This window comes from Phyllostomus hastatus, unplaced genomic scaffold, assembly GCF_019186645.2.
Source record: "Phyllostomus hastatus isolate PE091 unplaced genomic scaffold, TTU_PhHast_1.1 phas_scaffold_46, whole genome shotgun sequence".
Classification (NCBI taxonomy): Eukaryota; Metazoa; Chordata; class Mammalia; order Chiroptera; family Phyllostomidae; genus Phyllostomus; species Phyllostomus hastatus.
This window is the reverse complement of record NW_025334032.1, coordinates 31,042,897-31,054,243: the sequence shown is the minus strand read 5'-3', so window position 1 is coordinate 31,054,243 and position 11,347 is coordinate 31,042,897.

Here is an 11,347-nt window from a genome sequence, read left to right as displayed (position 1 = left end):
ATTACCCGCTCCACTTAACCTCCCACTCACTGCAGCTAAGAGCTGACAGGCAGTCCTACCCCCTTCTCCAGTTAGCCACATTCCCTTAGCCATGAATTTACCTTGACATTTTCAATGCAATCACAGTCCCCTACCCCTTTTCCATTTTAATCCATTGCTGAACTTGTTAGCTTAACTTGTTCTGTTTTGATATCAGCTCATGGCATTCCGACTGCATTGGCTGGCAGGAAGGCCTGAGCCTCAATTTTACAAACGCACGGGATTATTCTAACCCACAATGAGAACAGAGAGCACGAGTCGGGCAACTGGGTAAGAAAGAGTGAACATTTGTCTCTTTTGCCAGTCCAGAGCTTTCACAAAGTGATTAAACACATATGGACACTTCCACAAAGGAGGTTTGGACCACAACGTTGTATTCATCCTGAAATATTAGTTAGCATTTTGTCCTTGGGCTGGTTAATTTATCTCTTGAAGACCCAATGTCATCTGTCGAATGAAGTTAGTTGATAGCACTTGCACTGCACAGGTATGAAGTTTAAATGAGATAATATTGTAAAATCACTTACTGTGTGCTTGAGAGAAATTGCTCACCAAATAACTGCTATTGCATCTTCATCATCATATTGAAGGGAATAAAAAATTGGATTTAAGATTCATAGCAAATTTGCCTCCATAAAGAAGTACACATTCTAAAATGCAAACCAAAAAAAAAAATCTCTAAAAACTATTTCATATTCTTAGAGGGTTTTTCCTTTGAACATGAATGGGGGAGCAAATTAATTGATTTTCAATATTCAGTTATAAATTTGTTTCCATTCTTTTTTTGTCATTCTCATCCTTAAACATCTATCCTGTTAATCCTCCACAAATCCCATATTAAGCTTTATTTATTTTCTCTCCGAATATGTCATACCTATAATTTCTTTCCCGTCATGCTCTATAAATACTAAATGCAGACTTGCGTGTGTAGCCAGCACTTCTCTGCCCCTAAGGGCCCCACAGAATGGACTAGGACCTTCATGTATAATGCATAGTCCACAGGGTTGGCATGAGGGGTAAGACGAGCTGTGCTATTAAGGTTGAAAAGACAGGTTGAGAAAATGATATTGAAAATAAAAAGAAAAATACATTAAAAAAAAAAAGAACACACTGGGAGAGCCAGATTCCTACCACTGCAGTTCTTTCCCAGGGGAGGCGGGGGGAGGGGAGGGGAGGGGACCAGGCCTGCCAAGTAGATTGTGAGTCCATTCCTTCCACCATCTGTGCAGGTGAGAAGTGAGATCTGAGAAATCCTTGATGGCTCGATGCACACACCTCGTCTCAAATGAACACAGGCGAAAGGACAGACGAACTCCTTTCCAATGCCGTGACCCCCTGTGAAAATGGTGCATTGAATGGCATCATCACTAGTCATCATTAATCAGCTCCTCCGACGCCCTTGGGGTAGGGTGGGAAAAGGGTGGATTAGGAGGCCCAACCTGTTCCTGCAACAGTCCCTGCCTCCAGAATAGAGAGAGGAGCAGAAGTCCTTTTGTCTCTGGAAGAACAGGATGATAAAGGGAGAGGAACTGTTAAGTTCTTCATCTCACCAATAAAATATTCAGAGATTGTGTAATTTGTGATTGCACTGTTGATTTCTAATAACTGCATGGATATTTTCAATTGTAGGTGGCCTATACCTCCACCTGCTCAATTTTTAGTGACAAATATTGCGTTTCCATCTTATCTTCGCACAGTAGAGAAGGTCCAGTCAGAGGCTGCGGTAAAGCGCATCCAACACTTTGGTGGGGTCTGGGTAGGTGCTATCGCAGCTGATGATGATTATGGAAAATATGGAGTAAAAATTTTTAAGGAAAAAATAGAGAGTGCCAACCTCCATAATGCATTCTATGAAACCATTCCAAAGTCCATTCCAGTGGGAAAATGCAAAAAGCTATCGATGTTATAAAGAAATCCACTGCCAGAGGCAATGCACTTCATGCACCTGATATTAAACTCAGTCCTTCGGGGCTGGACATGGTTTACCAGAACATAACTGACAGGACAGGAATAACGAGTGAAGCCTGGATAGCCTGGAAGCCCTCATTGCAAAGCCTGAATATTTCCCATGCTGGCAGAAGCATTGGCTTTGCAATACTAAGAGCTGATACACCAGGATTAAAAGAAATTTCTTTATGATGTACCTCCTGGCAAGGATCCAAATGATGTTCTGAGCATTGAATTCTGGCAAACTGCTTTCAGTTGTACTTGGCCCAACAGTAGTATTCTATACGGCATTGACCATAGAGTTAATATGAGGGGTAATGAGGACAGGTTATATGTCTGAAAAATTTTGTACTGGAGAGGAGAAGTTGGAAAAATCTTAAAAATGCCCTTCTGGATGTGTCTCAGCTAAGAACTACAATGTCAAACAAGCTGTGTATTCTATGGCTTACACCTTGGATCGTCTAAGTTGATGTGAAGAAGGACATGAGCTATAAATTCCAAGAAACTCTTGACTTTGAGCCATGCGAGGTAAATTGTTTCTTTGTTTTACTTCATGATGTTTGACATTAAAGTAATTTATATTAATAAAACCTTTGATCTGCTTTTGTATTTAATTTTATCATATGCTTACCTAAAAAGAATGGCTTTCTTGTGTGAACTAAATGAGCATTTTTAAGTTTCATTTGTTAACAGTTATTATTAGGTTTCTTGTAAAGATAGAAAACCCTCTAAAATGGTAACTTAAGCAGCACAGGTTTTTGTTTTTTCACATAAATTAGGTTTTGATGTTAGCACTCTAGGACTAAAAGAGTGGCTTACAATCCGTGTTCTTTCGACCTTTTCATTTCATTGTCATCAATATATGGATACACCTCATAATCTCAAACTCATAATCTTCAACCATCATGTCTATACTTTAAGCTCAGGAAGAAGAAAGGGCAAAGATGTGTACATGTCTTCATTTAAGGACATTTCCTGAAATTACCTACATTCTCCTTATACCCCATTATCCAAAATTAAATTATATGGCCATATCTAGCTGCAAGGGAAGCTGGAATGTGTAGTCTTTTCGAAATGTGGAAGGGGTCATACAAGAGCATGAAAGCCAGGAGGTAAAAGCTATTGGGTGTCATTTTGGAGATATGGTTCTCATATCTCCTGTTTTAGGTCTAATGTCCCAGTGAGTCATGTTGGGACATAGTAGCCTGAATGATCTCAACAAGATGCTCACCTAAGCAGCGTGCTCCTTTGCTTACATCCTTCAGTATTTCCCCTCTTACTTAGAAAGCACGAGCATCCCTGGTCTGGCACTATCAGCCCACGATGATCTAGGTGCTCTCAGCAGCTCTGATTTCATTGCTGCTTCTGTGACCCTCAGGACTTCATTCTCCAACAACTCTAAGGGAGTGTCAATGAATTAGACAGAGTTGACAGTAGCTACAATCACTGCTTCTTTATTTGTATTTTTATTTTCAAATTGATCCTATATTGCATTTAATGTCTTTTTTGTTTCCTCCAATCTACGGCAGTTCTTCTTCTTTCCTTGTTTTTCATGACCTTGATACTTTTTTTTTAAAAGATTTTATTTATTTACCTTCAGAGAAAGTAGAAGAGAGGGAGAAAAAGGGAGAGAGACATCAATGTGTGGTTGCCTCTTGTGCGTCCTGACCAGGGACCTGGCCCCGTAACCCAGGCAAGTGCATAACATCTTCTTCCACATTATGAGAGAAGTCCTCAAACTTACTTTTTCAAATGTTATCAATAGAACTTCCTGCAGTAATGGAAATGTTCTATATCTGAGTTGTTTAATACCTTAGCCACTAGCCACACACATCGCTTTTGAGCATTTGAAATACAATCGCCATGTTTTTTGGACTATAAGACGCACCCCCACCCCAAATTTGGAAGGAATAATGGTTGTTAATGCTGCTGTTGAGTTCTGCTTACACTAACATTGATGAAATATGTTATTTATGTTATTAAATATTTTATCACATTTTTTCCTTCAAAAATTTTTTTCCTATTTTCCTCCTCTAAAACCTAGGTGCATCTTATGATATGAAAAATACAGTAGTACAAATGAATATTTAAATATTTTATTAATTTAAAAATATTTTATTTATTTATCTTTTTAGAGAGAGGAGAAGGGAGGGAGAAAGAGAGGGAGAGAAACATTAATGTGTGGTTGCCTCTTTCCCATCCCCTACTGGGGACCCGGCCCAAAACCCATGCATATACCCTGACTGGGAATCAAACTGATGACCCCTTGGTTCCTAGGGGGGCACTCAATCCACTGGGCCACATCAGCTGGGCCAAATATTTTATTAATTTTAAGTAATTTAAATTTAAATATAATGGCTAGCATTTGTTTTCTGTTACCAGGTTTTTAATTTCCAAGAGTTCTTTCTAGTTTTGTTTTCCCTATATCTTCCATTTCTATAGCCTTGGTTCTTTTTTTAAAATATATTTTATTGATTATGCTATTACAGTTGTCCCATTCCCTCCCTTTATTCCCCTCCACCCTGCACACCCCCTCCCACCCACATCCCCCCCACTTTAGTTCATGCCCATGGGTCATACATATAAGTTCTTTGGCTTCTACATTTCCCATACTATTCTTATCCTCCCCTGTCTATTTTCTACCTACCATTTATTCTACTTATTCTCTGTACCTTTTCCCCCTCTCTCCCCCTCCCGCTCCCCTGCTGATAACCCTCCGCGTGATCTCCATTTCTGTGATTCTGTTCTTGTTCTAGTTGTTTGCTTAGTTTTTTTGTTTGTTTGTTTGTTTTAGGTGTGGTTGTTAATAACTGTGAGTTTGTTGTCATCTTACTGTTCATATTTTTTATCTTCTTTTTCTTAGATAAGTCCCTTTAACATTTCATAAAATAAGGGCTTGGTGATGATGAACTCCTTTAACTTGACCTTACTGGAGAAGCACTTTATCTGCCCTTCCATTCTAAATGAAAGTTTTGCTGATTAGAGCAATCTGGGATGTAGATCCTTGCCTTTCATGCCTTGGAATACTTCTTTCCAGCCCCTTCTTGCCTGCAAGATCTCTTTTGAGAAATCAGCTGACAGTCTGATGGGAACTCCTTTGTAGGTTACTGTCTCCTTATCTCTTGCTGCTTCTAGGATTCTCTCCTTCATTTTTACTTTGGCTAATGTAATTATGATGTGCCTTGGTGAGCTCCTCCTTGGGTCCAACTTCTTTGGGACTCTCTGAGCTTCCCGGACTTCTTGGAAATCTGTTTTCTTTGCCAGACTGGGAAAGTTCTCCTTCATTATTTGTTTAAATAAGTTTTCAATTTGTTCCTGTTGTTTTTCTCCTTCTGGTACCCCTGTGATTTGGATGTTGGAATGTTTAAAGATGGCCTGGATGTTCCTAAGCCTCTCCTCATTTTTTGAATTCTTGTTTCTTCATTGTTTTCTGGTTGAATATTTCTTTCTTCCTCCTGGTCCACACTGTTGATCTGAGCCCCAATTTTCTTACCATCACTATTGGTTCCCTGTACATTTTCCTTTATTTCCCTTAGTATAGCCTTCATTTTTTCATCTAATATGCGACCAAATTCAACCAATTCTTTGAGCATCCTGATTACCGTGTTTTGAATTGTGCATCTGATAGGTTGGCTATCTCTTTGTGGCTTAGTTGTATTTTTTTCTGGAGCTTTGATCTGTTCTTTCATTCGGCCATTTTGTTGTTGTTGTTGTTGTGGCACACCTGTTACATAAAGGGGTGGAGTCTTAGGTGTTCACCAGGGTGGGGCTACCACGTTGCTGGGTTGTGATGCTGTATGTGGGGGAGGGGTCCAAGAGGGAACAATGGCACTTGCTCTGCTCTCTGCCAGATTTCAGTCACTTCCCCTGCTTCCCACAAGCAAATTGGGCCCTTCTGGTGCTGATTCCCGGGTGGATGGGCTTGTGTACATTGTAGGACACTGTGGGTCTCTCCAACAAAGTCTCCTGTGAGGCTGGGAGTCTCACCCGCTGCCACTTCAACCCCCACAAGTGTTCTCAGTCAGAGGTTTGAGGCTTTATTTCCCATGCTCGGGCCCTGGGTTGTGTGGTCTCTCATTCTGCAGTTGTTCCTCCTGGTTTTTCTGCACGCGAATATGGGACTGCCCAGTCCACCAGCCACCACCTTGCTACGAGTCTTCTCCATCCAGCTGCTCATCTCCACTCCTCCTACTGGTCTGGGTGATTATTTCTTTTTTAACTCCTTGGTTGTTGGACTTCCATACAGTTTGGCTTTGTCAGTTCTGGTTGTTTTTATTGTTTGTTTCTAAATTATTGTCCTTCTTTTGGTTGTACGAGGAGGCACAGTGTGTCTATCTACGCCTCCATCTTGGCTGGAGGTAGATCAGCCTTGGTTCTTATTTAGTGGATGCAATGTTTCCTTTTATTTCTCTGAGGATATGGTTATAGTTATTGGTTTTAAGTCTTGAATAATCTCTGTTTCATCTAAGATGCTCCTTCTGTTTGCTCTTTTTTGGTCTTTCTCTTCTATATAACAGGCTTTCTTCAGATATCTGGTAATTTTTGGTGGCCTGGTCAAAATTAAGAGTGGACAATTTAAAAACTGGTCAGAAACTCTAAATTTGTGAGTTTCACTATGGGTTGATGTTGGTGGAGAGGCTGGTGAGGGAAAATAAGGATATCAGTATCTTGAAACATTTTCTTTTGGGATGGCCAGATTCCCCCAGGAAAGAATCTTCCAATATCCCACTTAAAAAGTAAAGATACAGCTGCTATAAAGATACAGCTGCTACACTCTGGGAACCAAGTTGGAGAAGAGGTTGGGGATGGAGGGTGACCTCTTCTACCCCCTCAATGACAGTAAATATCTAGACTTCTGCTGGGGCGAGGGAGATTCTATAGCTCCAGTTTCTCTTTAAACAGCTCTCCCCAGTCCTCCTTCTATGAGCTCCTCTCTGCCTTTCAGCAGCACTCCTAGACTTTCAGTCCTAATTTAAAGAACCCAGGAATTGTGTCCTCTGAAGATGTTGCTGTGTAAACGTGGTTGGTTCCAGCTTTCCCACTGACAGCTTGAGATTTTGTTTTCTCAGGTCTGTTAAATCACTCACCACTGATCCATCGGTTTTTTACCTTTCAAAATGTTGTGGCTATTGTCTCTTTTATTCTCCTCATCTTTGTGGGTTTAGGTTTTGAAAGAAAACACTTCCTATCTTTATATTTGTTCAAGAGGGGGGAAAATTAAATGCATATATTCAACCCACCACTTTAACCTGGAAGTTCAAGTGTCTCCTCATTCCGCAGTGTCCAGTTCTTCTGCGGAGCATTCTTCTGACACATTTCCCTTCAGCAGAACGAATCCTGTCCTTCACAGTGAAAGGTTTTCAGAGTGGTACACAACAAACTGGGCCCCAATTCCTTTGTTTTCATATGCCTCTTTCCCCAGAGAAAATATTAACCCTAAAATATCAGGACCAAGTTTTATCAATAACACCTATCATGGTTAACAGTAAGCACTCAATAAATGGTATATTCAGAAATGTATAATTAGGTTCCAAAAAGAGTAGTGATCATCCTTTTCCAACATTTAATGCTTGTTCAGATACAATTTTTTACAAAGTGAAAAATTTTAATTCCTCTTTTTTGCTGCCTTCCCAAACTAAAATTGAAAACCTGCCAGCACCCTCACAGTTTAGAAGCCTATTCATGCATCAGCTAGAGCAATTTTTGGATTTATCGCCGTCTGGTGGCATTTGAAGGAACTAGCCTGTGGGTGGTCACTAAAGAGAGGCTGGCTGCTGCTATTGCTACTAAAATCTCAGCGGAACATATGCCCCTATTTTAAAACACTTCCCAATTGAATATGCATGACTTCTGTAGTCAGAGAAAAGCTATAATTTTAAAATAATTTGATGAATTTCTGGTACATTATAAAGACATTAGGAACCTGAACAAAAGTATAAATATACATTATATGTGTTTATGAAGTACAATCTGTTTCTGATGTTTACTTTGTTTTTATTTCTTATTCTGACTTAATTGAATTGCTATAACCTTCAAATGAATTGTTTATAATTTAAATATTTATGAATATCTGAAGTTCTTTATAATAAAAATCTATTGTGTTTTATGTACCAAAAACCCAAATTGTTTCTTCTGCTTAATTTCAAAATAAGTCTGAAATATTTAATATGCACATTTGATCACGGTTGTTTAAAAAGCACATAGAAAATGTTTAAAATAAACTTTCTCAGATTATTTATTTAACAAAAAGTTCCAAATTTGTATACAAGTCCCCGTCACTGGACTGCCATGCAGGGCTGTGCTTGTCAGCAAGGCCACATGTCCGATGCTGTGGATGGAGCAGAGGGCCGTTTGTTCAGTGTCGAGATGCACTAGGGAATGATTTGTGTACCAGAGCACACAAATGTTGCTAAGCCATTCTGTAATATCAGACAAGAAGAGAGCCTAGTAGAATAAGGAATTATTTAACTCACAAATGATATACACATATGCATATTTATTTGTATCTAAACTGAAATGATTGAAACTCTCAGATATGCCAGATGGGAGCCACAGGAGATGGACATGGGAGAGACAACCCCCTCGCCTCTGCATACCACTGTCCCCCCCCCCCCCTGCTGCCCCGGCCCTCGCCAGAGCAGAAACAGTGCTAGTCACTGGAGTCTAATCAGTCTGGGCCCAGAATCTCTTCAGTCCCTGCTCAGCAGGAACTGGTCATCTCTATGGTTCAGTGACTATCTGTGTTTTCCAATTTTCTTCTTATTTTTTTTCCAAATCAGCATTCTTATTCCAGCTCTCCTGCTACAGCTCCCACTATTTTATATAGGGTATGGTCAGAGTGGATGACTAGTCTTTTGGTTTATAAGTGATTGGACCAAGAAGAGCCCCCACTGGAGCCTGATGGAGAGGACTGAACATCAGCCGGAGATTGTAGGTACTGAGCTGGATGCACTAGCTGACCAGGATCTGGAGTTCATCTCCAGTGGGGAAGGGATGAGTGCACACTATGTGCGGGACTGAGGGTGTGCATGAATATGTGTGTTCACCAGGATTGTGGCAGAGACTGTTAGTTGTCTGAATAGTTGACCTTCCCTTTTTCAATAACAATAGACTTTCAATGTTTATAGTTAACTCTTCACAGAACCATGACATTTCCCCCAAGCTCTTTTGCAACTAGCGTGTGGTTATGTGAGACAGAAGCATAAATATGTGCATGCCTTCTGGGTGTGACCGTAAAAGGAAATGCACATTCTCCCTTTCAACTTCTCCCTCTCTCCACCGGCTGGCCGGCACCCGGAATGCCTCACTGTCTGGAACATGGGGATGAGAACAACATGCCAGGAATGGTGCAGCAACGAGACAGGACAACCCCAGGCCCTTGACGTCTGCATTAGAGAGCCAAGCTTTACCTTCCAAGAGACATCAACTTCTATGTCATTTAAACCACTGACACTTAAAGTCTTTTTCTTATACAGTTCAATCTTTATTCTGGGGGAAAAAAACATGCCAAGAAAAAAAGATCTCATAAAGGGCAGAATCTAACAAAATCTGGAGATATGGGGGAAACATTCTGTAGAAGTAAAGTTCAATCTGTATCTAAAGAATCACAGAAATGAGCCTGGGCAAAGCCAGGACAGGAGAACAGCATGGGAGGTCCGAGGTACCGATAGAAGTTGGTATGGAAGGAGATAGAAGGTATTTCATGCTAAACCTGGAGAGAGAAGCACAAACCAGATTATTTTGAGCACTGCAGTCATCTGGATGAAGGTGGAGAAGATGACAGTCCAAAGTGAATTCCATATTTCTGGCCAATCAACTGTGCAGACTGTAGAATCATTTGCTGAGAAAAGAAATTACAGAGAAGTGGGTTTTGGTGGGAAGGTGAGTTCACTTTTGGATATGTTGATTTTCAGGTGTTTGTAAGCAGGCAATTAGATACACGGATCTGGTGCTCAGAATTGAGATCCTGGGTGGAGCCCTTCGGCTGGTGTGGCTTGGCTGGTTGGAGCATTGTCCCATACACCAAAAGGCTGTGGGTTCCATTCCTGGTCAGTGCACATACCAAGAATGGATAAGAATACCTAGGGTGAAAGTCTATAGTGAGAAAAGAATACAATAGGAAAGAAGAAGGTCTAACACCAGCTTTGAAAGAATTCCTACATTATACAATTTAATGTAAGAGGGGGAATTGACCGGGGAGATTAAGAAGGAATGGCCAGAGAGAAAAGAAGGAAGCCAGGCAAGTGTGTTGTCATGGAGACCAAAGTAAGGCAGTGTTCCAGTAAATAAAGAGTGGCCAACAATGTTGGATGCTGCTTAAAGGCCACCTAGAAGGAGCTCTGATGAGAGCCTACTGGCTTTAACCACCGGGAGATAACTGGTGCCTTTAATGGAGCAGTAAAGGCCCTGGACTGTGGGGGTGGAATCCAATTCAGGGTAGGGTGTCTAGTGAAGGGATGTTGTGAGAAAACAGACACTGCTTTCCAAGGTTTATCTCAGAAGGGAAAGAGAGAGACTGCAGTAGCTATAGGGTTTCTGAGGTTGAAGGGAGTGTTTGGTTTGTCTTTTTAAGTTGGAAATTTTTGAGTTAAGCCTGATTAAATACAGAAGGAAAAGGTCCATTTGCAAGGAAAAGGTGGAAAATACAGGAGAGAGTGAATAATACAAAATTCAACTGCAGTTGAAGAGAATAACCAATTCTGAACCCCTCTTTTTTAGGTTTGTGCTGTACCTTTAGGCAGGCTAAAACCTTTAGCGAGGCTTTCCCCTTCAGCTGTATAACTAGGGCACGGATTTTCGTAGGCAGAGGGCACTACTAGCATCACTGAGAGTTCTCCCTTGGTAGCATATGGAAAGTAACAGCACAGTCAACACATAAAAACATTTGGGCCCCTGAATGCTGTTATCACACAATCAGAAGGAAATACAGACAGTACAACTTAGGATGGTTCCACTTATGATTTTTCAACTTTACAATAGTGTGAAAGTGATTTGCATTCAGTAGAAACCATACTTCAAAGTTTATTTTGCTTTGTTTTTCAGATTTTGAATTTGATCTTCTCCCAGGCTAGCCATGTGCAGTAGGATACTCTCTCCCGATGCTGGGCAGTGACAATGAGCCATCGTTCTTTCTCAGCCACACACGATCACGAGGGTGAACAACTGATACACTACAACACTATGTTAAATGCATTCCAACTTAACGACATTTTCAACTTAAGTTTATCAGGACCTAACCCCATCTTCCGTCAAACAGCATCTGTTCAGGACACTGTATTTCTTGGACATTTCAGGCACATCCTCAGCTCAGAGCCGTTTTCACTTGTTGCTTGCTCTGCCTGAAGTTCTCTCCCCCAGACAG